The following is a 22,027-nucleotide window of genomic DNA, read 5'->3' as shown; positions in this document are numbered from 1 at the left end:
TAGCATTTGAAATGTAAATGAAGAAAATATTTAATAAAAAAGAAAAAAAGGTAAAAACCTAAAATAAAAATATCAACAATAGCAAAACATTTATTAATTTTACATAAGACTCCCAAAATGAAACTTTTGTTAAGACTTATAATCTTTCCAAGTACTCATTTATTAATGAGTGTTATATTTATATATAAATAACATTTAATTTTAATTTTTATTAAAAAACTCTAAGGGCATTTTACTTTTATTTTAATCCTAATTTGGATTAGAGGTGTAAGATGTAGATGAATTTAGCAATATGCTCAATGTTTCTCAGAAATTGGGAGTATTGATTGAGTCATGAGAGTTTATTACAAATACCACTTTTAACACTATAATATGTGGTCTGTTTTGGAATTTGTTTCTATCATCTGTGAATGGTATACATTATCTACAATTATAACTTCTATGCTAAAGCTGAATACAAACAGAACAGACAACTATCATTCACTCAAGCTATCAAAGATTTGGACATTTTCCTGAAATACCCAGTCTGAAGGACTTTTTAGACTTGGGTTTGCTACAAAAACTACATGAGACTGATGTGATAAAAACAGGATCAAATAATAATGTAATAAGTAACAGTTTTTAAACACAAATTTAGAGACTGTATTTCACTTGATAGATACTTACATTTCGTGCTGTGATTTCAGAGCATGAGGAGTCTAAGACCTGTACTCAAGGCCATAGATCTTCAAAGGCAGCACTACCCATGACACTAAGTACTGAAGTATTTGCAAAGATATACAGTAAAAGTGATTGCTTAATGACAACTTGAAAATGAAAAACTTCTTGCCTAATTAAAAACCTGATAATTAATGGTACCCATATTGAACTCTTCCAGACTTTGTATCCATTTTGAGTTACAAATCAAAATCTAGGTATGTGCTATGATTTTGTACGTCTTCAAAACTAGAGCCAGCTAATGATATATGTGGTATGTTCACCAATATTTTACCTAAAACTTGTGAAAGTATTTAAGGACTATGAGTGAAAGCTGAAGCTAGATTCAAATATGACCCAATGCATAAGACCAATCATCGAATAATGCTATGGCTTTCTTTATTAAACTTTGGTTTTATATTTCCTGAGGCAATCACTATCATTGAGAAGGATAATGATGCCCTTTATTTTTGAACAAAGTGAACAGCACAGAAAAAAAAAAAAACATTCACATAACAAAAGTACATACCCTTCATCTACAGAATTGTGCACAAGGAAGACATACAGTTAACAGGACTGTTACATTCCATATCATCCAGCATTTTGAAGTTTACTGTCTCCTGACATTTGTATCCCAAATATACCTTAAGTTTTTAAACCAAATTCTATTTTTATAGTATTCAAACCTATTTGTAGTAGTCAAAGATATAATAGTGACAGAGGTCAGGCATCAAAATTTAACTTTTATTAATCAACTGTAGAAACAGAGATTTGGCAAAAATACAAGTCTGATGATTTTATCTACTCTGCATAGAGAAATGGTATGGCCCCTAGAAGCTTTAAGATGATGCAGGAGTGGGTGGGCTTGGGGAGCAGGGGAGGCAGGAGAGGATAGGGGATTTTCCTGGGAGAATCAGGAAAGGGGATAACACTGGAAATGTAAATAAAGAAGATAGTTAGTTAGTTAGATAGATAGATAGATAGATAGATAGATAGATAGATAGATAGATAGATAGATAGATAGATTTATAGATAGATAGATAGATAGATAGATAGATAGATAGATAGATAGATAGATAGATAGATAGATAGAAATTGATAAATAGATAGCTATAGATAGATAAATAGATTTATAGATAGATAAATAGAAATCAATAAATAAATAGCGATAGATAGATAGATAGATAGATAGATAGATAGATAGATAGATAGATACATAGATAGATACATAGATAGATACATAGATAGAGATATAAATATCCCTGTATAATGCTAGACTGAGCAGGATTAAGTAGGAGAATACTGCTGCTAAGAGAGAGGTCTGCAGGTCTGTTACTTGCTTTTCATAAACTGTAACTGTGGTAATAAACATAAAAATAAAGTCATATATCAAAACATGATGAAAATGGAAGTAACGGTTATGCTAAACAACAGAAAGTACATTTGACGAAACCACAGCCTTTGACAAAGATGCGCATAGTACCCACACAAGTCCAAAATTTAGCAAACTAATGTTCATTTTTATATTGAAGAATTTGTTTAAAGAAATAACATCAAATTCAAAATTATGAGGAGGTGTTCCTGGGAGGAGCTCAGGGAGGGAGGATTAAAAATAAAATAATCAATTAAGAGAGGCCCATTGGACACGCAAACTTTATATGCCCCAGTACAGGGGAATGCCAGGGCCAAAAAAAAATGGGAATGAGTGGGTAAGGAAGTAGGGGGGGTATGGGGGACTTTTGGGATAGCATTCTAAATGTAATTGAGGAAAATACGTAATAATAAAAAATATTTTTAAAAAAGACAGATGTGGCTAGGAGAAGAACAAATAAATAAAAAAAAAATAAAACAATCAAATATATTGGGGCTGGGAACCACAATAAAAGTATCATGTGGAATTAAAACAAAAGGGAAAAAACGTACAAAATTCTCAAAGAATTAATAAATTTGGTTGTAGAAATAAAAATAATCCAAAATTTAAATTAAATAATATACTGTAATTGCAAAAGGGAGGCGAGAGGGCAGATGTGGGATGGGGTGTTGGTGGTGGAGGGGTAACCAGGAAGTGGGATATCATGGGATGCGAGTTGGTGTAGCCAACATGATGTATCCTCTCGGCCTTCTGTCTGCGTTAGCTCCTGTCCTGACTTCACTCAGTGATGGAGCGTGATCTGTAGAATGTTAGGAGAAATGAGCAGTTTCATCCCCAAGTTTCTTTGGTCATGGTATTTTATCCCCTAAACACCCTAAAAAATGCCGTATGTATATATGGAATTTTATGCAATAGGATATGTTTCTAACAAACTCTTGAGTGAATAAATTATGTACCCTATTGGAGACACAAGACACGTTTTCTTGTGGTGTTCCTGTGCCAAACATTATTTTTTTTTCTTCTTACAACTTTCTGTGTCCTTCCTATCTACAAATATACTCGAAACATATGATATTTCTATAGCTATAACAATTAAAAAGTTGAATGGTACTGAATTTCATCTCAATCCAATAGTAAGTTAAGGCTAAAAACAAAATAAAAAACAAACAAACAAAACTTATTTCCAATTGTCTCAAGCCCTAATTATTTCTAACAATAGTGTTTCTGATTGTTATTACAATTCTACAAACAATAGGCTTCCCTATCTGACTTTTTGTGTGAACTCTAACTACAATCCTCAATTTATCAATTGTGGATTTTATCATTTAGGTGTTCTTGAAAAAATAATTAAAAACAAGGCCAGGAAAATACACGAAATAGTCATAAAATCCTTCACAAAATGGCCAATGGAATGGTTATGTTGATTCTTTTAGAGTCGGAGAGGTTCTGTGTCTGCAGGCTAGGCACCTTCTGAGGTCGCATTTTCTCTTTTTGGCTGTTCAGGTATTATTTAATGAGCAGGTTCCGTCATTTAGTCAATACATGTTTTCTTGCTTTCTGAAAGAGTTCCCATACTTTCTTAATACTACCTCATTAATGAGATAGAAATGGCCTAAGTGTTTGACAAATTACACTCAATTAAAACTCACATCTTTTTCAAAAGAATGCATGCTCTCTTACTCCAGTGATAACACGTTTTATTTGTTTACCAACTCATAGAAACAAAGGAAAAGCATTCTGTTTGGAAATGTCAATGCAATGAAACACTGTCATGGGATAATGATCCCTTGTCCCCATATAAATTCCCAGAGAAAACTAATATGTTCTCTTTCGAAGTAGGAAACATTGATCCACTGGGTATATCCTATTAAAATGACTTTATTTTATTCTGCCGACGAATTGTTGTAAATTCACTCAGTTAGTTTGATAGATGTATGTTCTGAAAAATAGCATTGTGCACTGCCATACTACTAAAGAGATGAAAACTCACGCATTTGTGTGGTTTATTTGTCAAGAAAGCAAAGTTAAGGTTGTTCAAGATCACAATGAGATTTAATATTAGCAAAGTAGAAATAGGGCATAATAATTTTATTTTACCTTAATTTTTAAGTAAGTCTTTTCCAGTATTGATAAGCATTTAGTTTTATAATTCTGAATTATGTATGTTCTATTGAGGATTCTAAACATTGTGATACATCAAAACGCAGGCACATAACATCTGAAAATGTGTGGCCAATAGTTTTTCAAATGAAGGTAAATGCTACTGTAATAAAAGATGATGTATTGTTATGCCTAATTTTCATAGTATTTTTAACCTAAATAGCAAAAGAAAAAGAAGGCAAGAGGCGCAGAGGGAGATGTAGAAAATGAGAGATTTATGTGCCTAAATAATGTGCATGTGAATACATTGGACAGTGCACAGGGGATCTGTAGGTACATGCACTTTGCATGATGAATAGTAGCATAATCTTTCAAAGAATTTGGTACCTGACCTTGTAGCATATGTCATGACACATGGTGTGTCATATCTGCATTTCTTTTTTATCAAGTGACATAAAGTAGAGGGCCGAGAATGATACACATAACCATACCACTCCCTCCACTGTTCTCTCTATCGCTGGGGAGAAGAAATGGTTTCTGACATCAGAACACACGAAACTATAAACAATGGAGCCAAGGAAGTAAGCCCATTTTCATTGAGATGATGCTCAGATGTTTTCAAAAATGAATTCACAATCAAGAGTTATAATATGAAAGCCTTGTAACTGAGCCGGTGGTATTTACGTGTTTAGGAATATACATATTAAAAATAAGTATATGTATATAAGTAACAAGAAGTAAGGGAAAAGAGGCCATGAATTTGAGAGTGAATGAGGACATTTGGAAGGGTTCGAGAAAGGAAAGACTATGGAGTAATTATGTAATTATATTATAATTTCAAAAATAAATGCATGATATAAAAACGGTATCAAAATCAAAATTTTATACACTATAATAAATAGCACTTTATTTCAGTCCAATATACTATAAAGGAGTTTTCTCTGAGAAAACCTGGAGCCACGTCCTATTCTGAGAACCTAATGTCTCTTATGGATAAACCCATTAATTTGCTCATAGTTCCTTCATTTTTTTTTAATCTGTAACAACTGACCCTGCATCTATTGCAGGATTTTATGTATAGTATTTATATTGCTGTCTATTTATGTGCAGGTAGAACTTTTTCAGACAGCCACTGCCTCTGTGTAGACACACTGATATTTGCCTTATATTTCACTAACCGGACGGACACTTCTCATGAAGAGAAGACTGAGCGTCTGACCCTGGCTGTATTGCACAGAAATTAGGCACAGTAATCTGTAAGTAGACCAGTACTTAGGGGTCTCCATAAAAAATTAGAAACATTTCTTGTAAATAAATTTATTTATTCCTTAAAATTACACACAATTAATTTTGGACATGTTCATCTATTACTACCTCATTCGACTACTGTGCAAGCCCTTCGCACAATGGCATTTCCAAATTCCTGTCTTCTTTCTGGTTGTTCCTATTAGCGATCCCTAAGTCTAATTGGTGCTGTCTTATGCATGTGAGCAAGGGCCAATCCACCAGGACATGAACTTTATCTCCCATAAATAGTGACTGTCTCTCCCTCAGAAGCCATTAAATGACAGTGGCTGCTCTGCTCAGTGTGAGGTCTCAGGGGTTGCATTCCCAAATCTCCTGAAATTCAGACTGCCTTGCTCTTGTACATGTCTTCTGGTCTTCTGTATTTAATCATGGGTATCATGAGTTGAAGTCTGCAACAATCACACGATGTCCAGAAGTCAGCAGGCCAAAACATACTTATGTCACTGCTATAAAATAATACTCATATTTTAATTGATGTTAAGCCAGATTTCAAACATCCAGGATGCAAACAAAGTGATTTCTCCCTGGGAACCTAATGGGAATACAAAAAACAAACAAATAACAAACAAACAAACAAAAACCAGAAGAATGATTTCACTCCTAAAATTGGTTTGGTCCTATGTGTGAGAAAAGATATTTTACTTATTTACATTTCAAATGTTATCCCTTCCCAGTTTCCACTATGGAAACCCCCTATTCCATCCTCCCTTCCCCTGCCTCTGAGTGTGTTCACCCTCATTCACCTACCCACACCTCTTGACCCTGGCATTCTCCTACACAGAGGCATCAAGCCTTCCCAGGAACAAGGGCCTTCTCTCCCATTGATGTCCAATAAGACCATCCTCTGCCTCATATGCAGGTGGAGCCATGGGTCACACCATGTGTACTCTTTGGTTGGTGGTTTAGACCCTGGGAGCTCTGGTTGGCTGATATTTTTGTTCTTCCTATGGGGTTACAAACCCCTTCAACTCCTTCATTCCTTTCTCTAACTCCCCCACTGGGGACTCCATGTTCAGTCCCATAGTTGGCTGTGAGCATCTTCCTCTGTATTTCTAAGGCTCTAGCAGAGCCTCGAAGGAGACAGCTTTATCAGGCTCCTGTCAGCAAGCACTTCTTGGCATCCACAATAATGTCTGGGTTTGGTGTCTGTATATAGGAGGGATTCCCAGGTGGGGCAGTCTCTAGATGGCTTTTCCTTCAGTCTCTGCTCCACACTTTTTCTCTGAATTTCCTCCCTTGAGTATTTTGTTCCCCTTTTAAGAAGCACTGAAGCATCCACACTTTGGTCTTCATTCTTCTTGAGCTTCATGTGGTCCGTGAATTGTATCTTGGATATTCTGAGCTTTTGGGCTACCATTTATCAGTGAGTGCATACCATGTGTGTTCTTTTGTGATTGGAATACTTCACTCAGTTTTCTATTTTCTATATTTTCTAGTTCCATCCATTTGCTTAAGAATTTCATAAGTTCATTGTTTTTAACGGATGAGTAGTACACCATCATATAAATGTACCACATTTTCTGCAGCCATCTGGGTTCTTTCCAGCTTCAGGCTCTTATAAATAAGGCTAATATGAACATAATGGAGTATGTGTCCTTATTATATGTTGGAGCATCTTTTGGATATATGCCCAGGAGTGGTATAGCTGGATTCTCAGGTAGTACTATGTCCAATTTTTTGAAGAACCATCAGACTGATTTCCAAAGTGGTTGTACCAGCTTGCAATCCCACCAAAAATGGAGGCATGCACCTCTTTCTCCACATCCTTGCCAGCATCTGCTGTCACCTGAGTTTTTGATCTTAGTCATCCTGACTGGTGTGGGGTAGAATCTTTGGGTTGTTTTGATATGCATTTTTCTGATGACTAAGGATGTTGGACATTTCTTTAGGTGCTTGTCAGCTATTTGGTATTCTTCAGTTGAGACTTCTTTGTACTCCATTTTTAATAGGGTTATTTGTTCTCTGGAGTCTAACTTCTTGATTTCTAATGAGAAAGTTTGCCACATATATCTGTCCAGGATAACAATACATGGAAAGCAGAACTGTTGTATATATTTCCTTAAATATAGAAATAACTTTATTTCCCTAAATTTCATATAAACACTAGACATTGACTTAGAGATGGAAAATTGTCTACCTCCAAATTATCCCTTTGCAAGCACTATTGGGTTTTAGTTAATAGCAGCCTGCCAAGAACCACGGTCCCATTTATTCCTGTCATTAAGAACATAATAAAGAGCAAACTTCTGCTCATTTTGCCCATTTTGATTTAATTACTGCTCGTTCTTTCACTTTTCTCTTTATTTGATTCTTTATGCTTGGACATTGTGTATGCTTTCTGACTCAAATACAAAAATGAAACAGAAACAGCAAAACTACATTTGGCTTATTCTACCAGGTGATCTACTTAGGACCACTATCTATATCTTGCACTTTTCCTCAAAACAGTTTGTTCAAAAGTCTGGAAAGCCAGAGATTTACCCCATGATCGAATAATATTCTGAGAATTTTCACAAGTATATAAGATGCACGACTAACCAGAGCATTAAATGGAATATTTTCAGTTCACACATCAAAGTGTATTTTTTGTTTCCATGCTTCATAGCCCAAGGATAATTAATAAAATGATTTCTAATTTTTACTTTTCTGCCCACTGATGTTTTCATTCTTTTCAACAAGACATATTTTCTCTAACTCAACCTACTATCTTACATGCATTAGCATAGACATATTTCCTTTCACACCTATTTTTAGTGACTCTGGCTCAGTAGAAAAAAAATCAATTAAGATATACTTAAATACTCTAATTTAGGATCAAAAATTACAATAAGTAGGACTAACACTTTCTTGATTATATTTCTAAAGGAAAAATGAAATGAGGATATATATTGGCACTTTTAACTGAATAAATCAATATCATTCCAAATCATCCTGCTCTATTTTAAAGTGCCTTTGTTTAAGAAAATCTATAGTGATTAATTTATGAACTCCTAGAGCCATTTAATATCATTGTTTAACCTTTGAAATGTTTCATAAGTTTAAAAGCTTTGAGAAGTGCTATAATCTCAGAATTAGTAACTTCCATTCAAGTTGTGGAGTATGTTTAAAAGGACTCCCATCTTGTGTCCTTCCTCTCAATGTGTTTCTTCATGGTTGTCTTTCTACATGTCTGTATTTCTGCTGTCACAAGACAACTGTTACAAATATGAAATACAAGCCTGGATTTGTGAGAACTTTCCCTAGAGTTAGTGAAATACGAATTTTCTGCAGTAGGGAAATGTTTAATGATAACGCACAGAGGAAGAATTTAGTTGTTCTCAACAACAACAAAACTTCCAACTTAATCTATCAGTAACTGCATAGTTACAGAATCTGAAACATAGAGAATACATAGTTACATCAAGAAACACTGGATTGTTTCTACACACATGTGTAGTACCCAGGTGCACACAATTGTGTTTAGGAAATGATATTTATTAAATGTACTTTGTTACCTGTACATAATATGAATGTATTGTTTTCTAGCAGCAAGTTTATTCATCCAATGGTAACAAATTAGTACATGACATAAATGACACAAATTTCTTCTGTATATGTTCATCTGTATATGCTCATGTATATATGTACATGTGCACATAAAGGCCAGAGATCAACCTGAGATATCTTCCCAGGTTTTCTCTGCAATGTGGGTTGAAACAGGGCCTCTCCCTGAGCCTGAAGCTCAGCAGTGTTGCTGACTGGCTGGAGGGAAAGACCCATGCTCTCCAGTATCTCAACTTCCGTCATGCTGGGGTTATGGGCACACAAGATTTTCACACAGGTGCTTGGGAACAATGCACATTTCCTGCATAAGGCATGGCTCCCTTTTGAAGTGGTTCTGAAGTCCAATTATCAAGTTCTGGTGTAACTGCCAAGATATGCGAACCACTACTTGAACCCTTAGGGATACCCTCAATCACTATTGGAGGGATTGCAAACTTGTGCAGTCACTATGGAAATTGGGGTCAACAATTTTGCCAAAGCTAAAGAGTAACTCTACAATATGCCACAGCTCTACCACTCTTTGGCATATGCCCTGAGTGAAGTAATCCAGACCAAGAAAGACAGACTTGCTGTAGACTCACTTATAAGTGGATATTTATTACAAAGTGAGGGATAATCACAGAGCACAGATCCAGAGAGCTCAAACAGGGGATGCATGGATCCCTTTGGGAAAGGAAAATAGAATAGATATTGTGAAATAGAGGAAGTAGACTGGACAGTAGGGATCAGTACAGGAAGGATCTAGTGAACAGAGGATGGACAGAAATGTTATTCAAAGTGACAATTGGAAGTGGCTGGCAATTTGGGGATAAGGTATAAAATTAGCATAATGGAAAAATCCCAGTAATCTATTGGGGTGACCCTTTCTAAGACCTATAATGACAGGGGATACAGTGCTTGAACCACCCCTTTTCTATAACCAGGTAAGAATTCTTTCTTTCTCTTTTTTTCTTTATTAGAAATTTTCTTTATTTACATTTCAAATGTTATCCCCTTTCCTGGTTTCCCTTCCAAAAACACTTATTCCTTCCCCTTTCCAACTGCTTACCAACTCACTCACACCTGCTTCACTGTCCTGGCATTCCCCTATACCAGGGCATCAAGCCTTCTCAGGACAAAGGGCCTCTCTTCCCATTGATGCCCAACAATGCCATCTTCTGCTACATATGTAGCTGGAGCCATGGGTCTCTCCATGTATCCTCTGGTTGGTGGTTTAGTACCTAGGAGCTCTGGGGGTACTGATTGGTTCATATTATAGTTCCTTTTCTGTTATAGAATCAACACCTACAATTTTCTCTCTCTCTCTCTCTCTCTCTCTCTCTCTCTCTCTCTATTCCTCTCTCTCCCCCCTCCCTCCCTCCCTCTCCCTCTCTCTCTTTCTCCCTCCCTTGTCCTCCCCCTCCCTTTCTTTCTTTCTTTCTTTCTCCCTGTCTCTCTCTTCTCTTTGTCTGTCTCTTTATGTATATGAAATAGTGTATATCAGTGTGTGTGTGTGTGTGTGTGTGTGTGTGTGTGTGAGAGAGAGAGAGAGAGAGAGAGAGAGAGAGAGAGAGAGAGAGAGAGAGAGACTTGACTTCAGCTTACAACCTACCATTCTGAAAACATATTGTGTTGGAGAAAGGCAAATTTTCCTGGAGATTGTGAGTAGATTTTGATAAAATAGTGTACTACAGCTTGTGCAATTAAAAATGTTAGGGGTTCAGTGAAAAGACAGGAGTGGGTGGAAATACACTCTACTATACAAAGAGGTTACTCATGAAGCTGGAACTGACATTCCATAACTGAAAAGGACAAAATCTAGGAAAGGATAGAAAATGTTATCAATTATTATATAAAATATTTACATAACTTATATTATTAAAATTATAAAGAAAATTTAGCATATTTAATATAAGTACTCCTGTTAAAAAAGTTGCCAATATCTCTACTGCACTGTTAAAACACTTATAAAATTCAGGGGGAATGGTGCTTTAAATATCAAAATTATCTTGAGTTTAAAAATGTATTTCCCTTAGCTTCAGAGATATATAAATTTCCTCTGGCTTTGCTCATCTTGCATATTAAACACTGGCTGAGAATATTCCTTAGTTGATAGTTTGTTCTTCCTGAAATGTTGCCCCTAGAGAAATTCCTAATGACAACCAATCCTCAAAGCACTTTATTACAACTGCTTATCAATTAATTAATGAACAGAGGGATATCTTTAATGAAGCTTCTCACCTTTTTGGGAAGGCCAAATTAAAATCAGAAATCCCCTCTAGTGTGAAATAACAATTTTCCACTTTAAGCTAAATGATGTTATCAAAACCAAAGTACCAACTGATGTGTTCCCATTTAACTTTCCACTCTCCCAGTGTCCATCACTTCCACAATGACAGCACCACATGCATATCATTGGTCTAAATATTCTTCATACCGCTCACTAGGCACAAAAGACAAACTGTAGCAACTTTGTTTTCTGTCAGCCACTGCTCAATATCAAACATATTTAAACAATATTAACCAATATCAAACAAATAATAACAAACTCGTTATACACAAAAATGGAAATTTAGTTCAATCTCCAGAATTATTGATAGGTTAGAACTTTGTCAAGATGAAATACAAATACAAAATCATAGAGGAATGTCTGTCCAAATGCTGAACAACCTTTCAAGTAAAGTATATCTTCTAGCTTGACATATCATTGGTTTTATTATTGACACAGTCCATTTTCTATGCAAGATACCAATCGATAAATAGAGCAGAAATTTTAATTCAGGGAACTTTAGGATCCAAACACATTTGTTACTATGTATGAGTAGTGTGAACAAAGTAAAGGATATATTTCCTGTTATCTTACTTTAATAGACAAATCCAAATTTGTCTTAACTAGTAAGGTTTTGAAGATTCAATACATGCAATTTGCTTTTAGTTACAAATTGAACTTTTTTTTAAAGAATTCTGCATCTTTAAATTAGGTACATTTTTGTGTTTATTTTGCCTACAAAACATTTCTAAGAGATGCTCACATGAACCTTTTAACTTTCTGTTCCTATCATTAATTCATTAACTCTGGCTCATGTTGTTATAAGGATGAATTGTTTTGATTTTGGTTTCCCCAATGATTCCTATGACCAGATTAGTTTTGTTCATGGATAAATTCACAGAGATGGTAAATGACCAGGCTGAAGCTGGGTATGGACTTAAGAGTATTCCCACTTCACATACAGTGCTGTGTATATATGTCTTAAGAAGAGGAATTTAAAGCTTCCTTTGACTTTTTCTTTACTCACTTGTCCTGTTACCACCAAAAATCCAACATTGCATGCTGATAATCACTATAGTGTGAGTTGCCTACAAAATGAGTAGTGTAATCTTATTTTCATAGGGTCTGGATAAGTTTGACTGCCGAATATCTGTAGTATAGTTTTAATAACCTTCATTATATTAAATTTGAAAAAGTATGTTTATGCAATAATCCCACTTTACTAGAGAGAAAAATACTGTCATTACATCCATATTAACGAGTTTGTTTTTTAGTCCTGTGAATAAATTTCAATCCCCACCATGTACGTCTCTAAATGTGTAATCTACAATTTATTTATTTATTTATTTGTTTGTTTGTTTGTTTGTTTGTTTGTTTATTGGTACTAGTGAGGTATTGTGGGGCCATGAATGTTGTGAAGGAAAGATGATAAAATGTTATAAAGTTAAAATAAGAAGTCAATCATGTCTTTTTACTTGTGGTTTTATTTATTTACATTTCAAATATTACCCTTCTTGGTTTCCCCTCCACAACCCTCCTAAACCATTCTCCCTCCCCTTTTCCTCTATGAGGGTGCTCCCCCACTCACCCACCTCCTCCTGTCTCAGCACCATAGCATTCTCCTACCTTGAGGCAGCAAGCCTTCACAGGACCAAAGGCCTCTCCTCCCATTGATGCCAGATAGGGTAATCTGCTGCTACATATACAGCTGAAAATATGTTTTTGAAGAGCAGAAAAATGTAAAAGACAAGTAAAACTGTTCTTTGACATTTCAATACACATGCATTCACAATGCCTTCTGAAGAAGGACTCCTGCTCCCTTTCCTACTTTCCCTCCCACCTTCTCAACACACCTCCCTCCCTACATGTCTCATTCCCTTGTCATGGGAATTGCTTTGGGATGTCCAATGAGTTTTTTCAGCCAGCTCCCTGGTGTAGTTGGCTGGGTGTGCCTATGGTTACTCACCTAATTGCATCCATTATTCCAGTACAATTGAAATACATGAAAGCTACATCTTAACACAGCTTTCTGTCAGAGCTGATCTATGCCTCATACTGTGGAAATTTGGAATATGCAAATAATGGCAATATATACCTGCATAAAATTCAGAGATAAATGGGACATGTGGAGATAAAATAACAAAATCAGAAAATATTATAAATATTTTACACAAAAAAATTTCTTTGGAGTAAATTTACCATCATCATCATCACCAGTTTTAATTCAGAGTCTCAGTCTCACTACAAAAAAACAGGAGACCTTTATCTGATCCTCCTGCCTCAGCCTCTTAAATGCTGAAATTATAGGAATGGCTTACCATGAGAGAAAATTATTATTATTTGTGAAATCACATACCTCCTTTTGAAAAGTTCTTTTTGGCTTTTTGTTTTTTTTTTTTAACTTGTCATAGGTTGCTTTCAGAATTTCATGACAGTTATATATTTATGAATAAAATGTATATGTTGCTATTTTCCTTTCCCCTAAATTATAGGTTTGATTTTGTGGCATGCAGAGGACATACATTAAATACTGATGTTGGGTATGAAAACATTTATTTGAGCTTTTACTTTAAGTTAGTGGCATTTCAATATAACATTTAGATCCTCTTCTTGATAATAACTGTAACATTTCCATTGAATTAATTGATTCTAAACTACAAAAATGTCTCCATTGAAATACATTGGATTTAAGTAGAGTCATTCCTATTGGCATAAGCAGAATCTGTACATAGAATGAGTAGTTAGAAGCCTTTGCAATCAGTCCATCTAAGTTGATTGCTTCACTGGAATATAGTCCTCAAATAGAGGACAAAGCATTTGATCTTAGCCAAAAGGCCACGAACAAAAGCTATTTTAATTTACTGCAATTAAAATGAATGGGATTCAATCTAACACATTTATGAGGATGTGATAACTATCAAGTCACATCCATTTCAGTGGGGTGTGTTAGTCATCCAATTCTATTCATTTCCATGGGGATCCATTATTTATTGAATCACATTTATTTAAATGGGGATTCATTAGCTAAAAAATCTAATTAGTTTCCATGTGCATGCATTAGCTATCATGTCATCCTTCCTTTCAAAGACAATTCTCTAGTTATCAAATCCCATGCATTTATGTTTGGTTTGTATTCTAGAGTTTGAAAAAGCTGTTATTCTTAATTAAATGGTCGCAATAAACCGTTATCGCTACTATACTATTGCATATTTAAGGATGTTTTCTAAATACTGAAGGACTTAGTCATCTCAATTTTCAATAGCTAAGTTAAATTATATCTAAAACATATGAAATATTTTATTTGAAATATGTCCAGAATATAAGTGTGAATTTTAAAGTCTAAGCATAGTATTATGCTATGATTTTCCCAAAGGCTTGGTGATGGAATTTTAAATGATTAGAAATAAATTCAGTCTGCTGAGAGAGCTTTACATGAGGCTCTTGGACTTATGAGTTATAGACAGTACACTGATGTAATGTTAGATAGTGTATGTCATTAGATGTATAACTGAAGAGATTCCATTTTTGGACCTTATTCCAAATTCTCAGTTATTTAAAAAAAATCCATCCTAAGAAACCAGAGTTTCATATACCATACTTCATAGCACATATCAAATAAATTATTAACTAAAGACTGGGTGATTTGGAACTTGGTATACAAACCAGGCTGGCCTTGAACTTGCCTCTGACTAAAGGTTTGTGCCATCATTCTCAAAAGTGATGTTTTAATGTGAATGAGGTAAGAACTGTTTTTTATTTTTTCTTTTTAAACACTGTACCATGCTTCTATTATATATTTATAGCTACATGTTTAAAAAAAAAGAAATGGAGATGGCAAAAGCATGAACATATTAACATGAAAGAGTCAATATGCCTATAATTATAATTTAACGCATTAATTTTTAACCTCCAAGGTCCTCAGTAGATTCTGATAAACATTAATCTGAAATACACTAGGAAGAATGAAAGTTATGTTACATATGTTGGAAGAAGTGTACAACACAGCCCACATCACTTCCTGTTGTGATGCTGATATACATATTCATTTTAATGTCTATTAAAATATATAACGCTTATATAACTATATCAAGTACTTAACATAAATTATTTTAACTAGTTTTTTAAAGAGTAAAAAATAAAATTGAAATCAAACTTTAAGAAAGTTTATTTTTCTTTTCATGATGTATTATGCAAAGTTAAGATTACCTATTTTAATAAAAATGTTAAGTCAGAGAAATTACTCATTTGTAATTCTAAATCCTATGCAATGGACACTGATAATTAACCATCAGTGTCCAAAGACCCTGAGTTTGCTTGTACTGTGAAGAACATGGAGAGCTGAGATATCCACACCCTAAAAAATCCTGCAATTAAAGTCACATGTGTCACTGCTGATGAACTTCAACACTACAGTAAAACAATGATAGTCTTAATCTAAAATGTATGAAGAAATAAGTTTCCTGGAGGATGGATAATTTATATGAGGATGTCTACTAGATAGAAGTTAAAAAAAAACGTAAATTTTGTGAAAGGACAATTTTTGAAAGCAACTGAACAGTTAATCTTCATAATTAGAGTTGAAACCAATCATCTATTCATCTATTATCATCTCACATATGATTTCCATGTGTACATTATATAAAATGTGACTCCAAGAAAACTAACAAGAGTCGTGTAACCTCAGATTCTTCAGTGCGCAGAATTTTTCTTGGAATGTCTTTTGTGCTCATCCCAGCGGGAGCAGATAGGATGAATTTTACTTTACCTCTTATTTATACATAAGTCTCTATGGAAAAATATGTTTTCCACATGTGACTGAACACCTTCCACATGTTACCCTTCTTAATCCTCAGAGTATAAATTGTCTGATGCTCTGAATAAAGTTGGCTATTGTATGAGAAAAAAATGAGAATCTTTATTTTATTGGAACATGTCTTAGTTAGAGTTTTACTACTGTGAACAGGCACCATGACCAAGACAAGTCTTATAAAAACAACATTTAATTGGGGCTGGCTTACAGGTTCAGAGGTTCAGTCCATTATCATCAAGTTAGGAGCATGGCAGTATCCACGCAGGCATGGTGCAGTCAGAGCTGAGAGTTTTACATCTTCATCCAAAGGCTGCTAGTGGAAGACTGACTTCCAGGCAACTAGGGTGAAGATCTTAAGCCCACACCCACAGTGACACACCTACTCCAACCAGATCACACCTATTCCAACAAGACCATACCTCCAAAATGGTGCCATTCCTTGGCCCAAGAATATACAAACCATCACAGAACAATATAAAATTTTATAGATGATATGCAACGCTACTGCAAGATAATTCATTAGGAGGTATATGCATTGAGTTTGTAAACAGAAATCCCAATATCGTTGCTTATGAAGTCATTTACTCTACACGTTATACCCAACTAAGGAATAATAATTAAATGTTTCAGTTGAGTTTTCTTCATATGGTTCTATGAGTGTCAAACAAGATATTCTCTTATATGTAATATGTAGTAACTTAAAATTTTAATATTAAGTTATTTGACCCATTGAACTTTAATTAATTTCAAAAGTGGCTCTAAAGAGCCATTCTAGGTCCACTGATCTTAATATTCCTTATGAGCTTTATAAAAGCATTGATGTTTCATCTTGAGATAAACCTAAAAATGTAATGTTTTTAGACAAATTCTTTTTATCCCCTGAGATAGTGTATCTCTTTGTAGCTTTGGCTGTCCTGGAATTAAATCTGTAGATCAGGTTGGCCTCAAACTTGCAGAAATATGTCTGCCTCTGCCTCCTGAGTACTGGGATTAAAAGTGTGAAACACTATACCTGGCTTTGATCATCTGACTATATAAAAAAATTAAATATCAGTGAGTTTGGTATCAGTTGATGTATAAGTCATACCCCACATACATGCTTCTGAACCAAGGAATAATATATGTATGTATAATACACACACACACATATGTATATGTATAATATCACATATATATGATTTCACGCCTGTCCCTTTGAAATACAACAATAACAATGCTAGAGCGCCAATACTCTAACCCTCTCTGAAGTTAAGGATCTCCCCTGGATATTCAGTAGATTGCAGAACACATGGCAAAAACATCTTTTCTCACTGTGTAGTCTAGTACTGTGCTGCTAGGTCTCCTCAGTCCGTCAAAAATTGCTACCTATCACTTAATATAGTTGAGTTTAGTATCGCTCCTTTCTTTTGAAATTTAGATTCTTCAATCATACAATACATCCCAAACACAGTTTCCACTTTCTTCTCTCCCAGTTCTCTCCCCTACCCCTTCTAGCTGGCAGATCCACTTCTTACCATTTCCCTTTGGAAAGAAACCAGACCCAAGAGTCTACAGACACAATACAAGATCCAGTGAGACATGGTGATTTTTGCCTAGTTTCTGTCCTTTTGCAAATAAGGATTTCATTTATCATTTTTAATTGATTATTTTATTTATTGCATTTCAAGTATTATCTCCCTTCCCAGTTTACCCTCCACAAAGCCTCTGACCCCCAGTTTCTCTGAGGTTGCTCCCCCACCCACCAACCCACCCCCTCCTGCCTCAGCACCCTAGCATTCCCCTACACTGGCTCATCAAGCCTCCACAGAAACAATGGAACTCCCTTCCCATTATGCCAGATTAGGCAATCCTATGCTACATATATAGCTGGAGCCATGGGTCCCTTCTGTTGGTGATTTAGTCCCTGGGAACTTTGGGGAATCTGGTTGGCTGACATTGTTGTTTGTTCTATGGGGTTGCAAACCCCTTCAGCTCTTTCAGTCTTTTTTTTTTCTCTATAAAAATCTTTAATGAATAAAAGACAGCCAGAGTAGGTTTTGTGCTCATTGTCCACGTGTTTTCCCTTGTGCTCCACCCCTGCTATCAGAAGGTATTTTTTGATGCGGGCAGCCACCAGCACTGGGGAATTCTCTCAGCATTTCCTCACTTCCTCCTGTTGTTCCACTGTGTCATGCTGCAGTTCAAATTTGTAGAAGGCCCAGGCGTTCCCTAGATCTGAGTCAATCTGTGTGTTGCGATGGAACCACTCCGAGTCTTGGTGATCTTTCTTTCACTCCAGAGCAACTTAGCCCCAGCTAGAAGCACATAGGGGTCATGTTCTCTTTTCTTCAGGGCATACACACTCTTGGTCTTTCTCGGGGGCCTTGCCTCAAGGAAGACAGCTTCAGGCCACAGGATACCAGAGTTAGGGCACTCTTGAAGCGCCTTGGCCATGAGGGTATTGGCAATGTTCTTCAGCCCTGCCCAGTACTCCAGCCACACTGACTCCAAACATAGACCTGGGTTCTTTGGGTTTTTCAGGTGAGATTTCTCTAAAATGGCCAGGTAACAAGTCGGCTGCCCAATCTTTTCCTCTAGTCGGGAAAGCAAGAGCCTTAGTTGTATGGAGTGAGGACATTTTTTTCTTTTTTTCTTTTCTTTTTTTTTATTATTACATATTTTCCTCAATTACATTACCAATGCTATCCCAAATGTCCCCCATACCACCCCCCCACTTCCCTACCCACCCATTCCCATTTTTTTTTTGGCCCTGGCGTTCCCCTGTACTGGGGCATATACAGTTTGCGTGTCCAATGGGCCTCTCTTTCCAGTGATGGCCGACTAGGCCATCTTTTGATACATATGCAGCTAGAGTCAAGAGCTCCGGGGTACTGGTTAGTTCATAATGTTGTTCCACCTATAGGGTTGCAGATCCCTTTAGCTCCTTGGGTACTTTCTCTAGCTCCTCCATTGGGAGCCCTGTGATCCATCCATTAGCTGACTGTGAGCATCCACTTCTGTGTTTGCTAGGCCCCGGCCTAGTCTCACAAGAGACAGCTACATCTGGGTCCTTTCGATAAAATCTTGCTAGTGTATGCAATGGTATCAGCATTTGGAAGCTGATTCTGAGGTGGATCCCTGGATATGGCAGTCTCTACATGGTCCATCCTTTCGTCTCAGCTCCAAACTTTGTCTCTGTAACTCCTTCCATGGGTGTTTTGTTCCCAATTCTAAGGAGGGGCATAGTGTCCACACTTCAGTCTTCATTCTTCTTGAGTTTCATGTGTTTAGCAAATTGTATCTTATATCTTGGGTATCCTAGATTTTGGGCTAATATCCACTTATCAGTGAGTACATATTGTGTGAGTTCCTTTGTGAATGTGTTACCTCACTCAGGATGATGCCCTCCAGGTCCATCCATTTGGCTAGGAATTTCATAAATTCATTCTTTTTAATAGCTGAGTAGTACTCCATTGTGTAAATTTTCTGTATCCATTCCTCTGTTGAGGGGCATCTGGGTTCTTTCCAGCTTCTGGCTATTATAAATAAGGCTGCTATGAACATAGTGGAGCATGTGTCCTCTGGTGGAATCACCATGCCTGACCTAAAGCTTTACTACAAAGGACATTTTTTTCAGCCCCTAGTTGTAGGCCTAGTTCCTTGCTGCAGGTACATCCCCGGCCAGCCACTTCAACTTGGCACCAACGAGCCACAGGACCACTGCCTTGAGGCAGTGGACCACAGCCCTACTGTTCTTCTCAAGGTATGCAGCTCATAACCACACACTTTCCTTGCTGGGGAGGACTTGCAGGGCATAGGCACTCCAAGGCATTGTGGGCCTATCAAGTGTCAGTGTCTTCCATCCAGGTGTGTTTGGGATTTTCCTCCTCAATCCCAATACCAATTACAGCACAAATGACAGCCCGGCACGTGGCCATACTACCTCCTGGGTCACACTTCTCAGCATCCTGGATCCACTGTTCTTAGTTGATCTCCACACTACTGGCCCGAAGGGAGGTGATGGCTCAGTCACTAATCTTCTCCACCATCTGAGTGTTCCCCTTGACCTCCTCAAGCTGAAAGAGTTTTAGTGTGAAAGTCTGTCTACTTCAGTAGTCACTAATTACTTTTTATATTCTCCCATTTTAGCTCCGTTTTCACACAACAAGCCAGTGGGAATTGCACCCTATTTTTATAGAGTAGCAGCAACCTAGCAACCTAGTTCATTATTTGTAAATAAAGGCAACTTAATCTTCAACTAACTTTGTGAGTGGACATTGGAGGTTTGGTGTAGTGTTTGTGTGTGTGTGTGTGTGTGTGTGTGTGTGTGTGTGTGTGTGTGTGTCTGTATGCCTGTGTGTCTGTGTGTCTCTCCATGTGTGTCCCTGTGTGTGTCCAGTGGGGGGGAGGGGGTCTGTGTAAGTGTGATATAGGACAACTTCTGATCTTTTCCTCTATTGCTTCCCATCTTATTTTTGAGGCAATGTCTCTCACTGAACATGAAGATCATCAATTTTAAAGACTGCTTGGCCAGCAAGCTCCATTGATGTACCTCTCTCTACAGGCCAGTTTTTATGTGAATTGTTAGAACCTAAACTCAGTTTCTTATGTTTTTGTGAGAAATGATTTATTACTAATTTAGCCATCTAATTTAATAATTTACTACTAATTTAGCCTAATTAAATCTCTTCCAGTTTTGTCTTTGTCATTATGTTTCCAAAAACTTGGGTCATGCCTTAAAAATAACTAAATAACTATATAAATGACATCCTATAAAGCAAAGCTCATTGTGAGTCAAATAGCTGTTTTTAAAATCTATAGAAACATACTACTGAATTTATACTTATATTTCATGTTATTTAGTTCTGAATTTATACTTATATTTCATGTTATTTAAGCCCCAACTATTGGTATTTTTATATTTCAGGAAAAAAATTTACATTTCTTTTTTAAAATGTCCCAGTGATTAAATGTTATTATAGGAATAATCTTTCATATGCACAGTAAATGTCTAATCTTGCCTTTTCCCTAATGCTTCCTATTATCAAAATCAAAATTTCTGTCTGAAGAAAGCCATTGACCTTATGGCCTGGAAAAACACATTGTCTCATGAATCTGTGATATTGTAATCAGAGCAGTCTAATTTGTATTTAATCTTTACAATTCATCTTAGCCAAAATACACAAATTACAATATGAGAATTTACCACAAGTTTAAGAAAATTGTATGTGAGTCCCGTTCTATTTCACTTTCTATATTCGAGCTCCTTGTTTTTGAATGACCGTTTATATCCTATAAAGTGACAACCTTCACACTGCTTTGGTGTTTCCGTGATCACTAGAATCAGCTCATTGAGAGGAATTAGAATTCACATTTATCACCAGGAACAACCCCCAGGTGATGAGGTATACATTTTAGTAAATATCTATTTGCAGGAAAACAAAACAGCTAAACTGTTATATTTTATAATAAGAAATTAAGATGAATGCTAAGAAAGTAAGTAAATGACTAACATTACAGTTCTGACTAAATGCTAACACCAGGCTTAAGACACTAAATTGTTGTCATCAGCAAGATGAATAAGCTCAAACTGTACTATGAGGTCATGATAAGAGAAAACTCCTGACCTGTTGATGGACTTTGATGATGTACTCAGTACTAGATTTAATTGGCTTGTAATTATAAGAAGGGTTCTAGACACGAGAATTACAATGAAACCATCTATAAAATTTCCACCAGAGTACAGGTAGAAAAGTGCTCAATTTAGAGATTCTACTTTTAGTAATCTACTATCTACTACTAAATTTGATACACCTATTACTTGGTTTGTGGTTAATGAAATTATTTATACACAATTACTTTGTGTAGAAAAAATGAATATATTTATATTATTACAATTCAACAGATTACACTTTATGATTTTGTCATACAAGTATTTTATGTAAGCATATTTTCATCTGATATTATAGTG

General features: G+C 36.0%; 1 pseudogene; it reads right to left on the bottom strand.

Annotated features, from left to right (window-relative positions):
* Nucleotides 1-16,863: 16,863 nt before the first annotated feature.
* On the bottom strand, nt 16,864-19,994 carry Gm9287 (annotated as a pseudogene).
* Between the last annotated feature and the right edge of the window lie 2,033 nt (nt 19,995-22,027).

This window comes from Mus musculus, chromosome 14 (assembly GCF_000001635.26).
Source record: "Mus musculus strain C57BL/6J chromosome 14, GRCm38.p6 C57BL/6J".
NCBI lineage: Eukaryota > Metazoa > Chordata > Mammalia > Rodentia > Muridae > Mus > Mus musculus.
The sequence above is the reverse complement of the archived record's forward strand: the minus strand, read 5'-3'. Positions and strand labels throughout refer to the sequence as shown.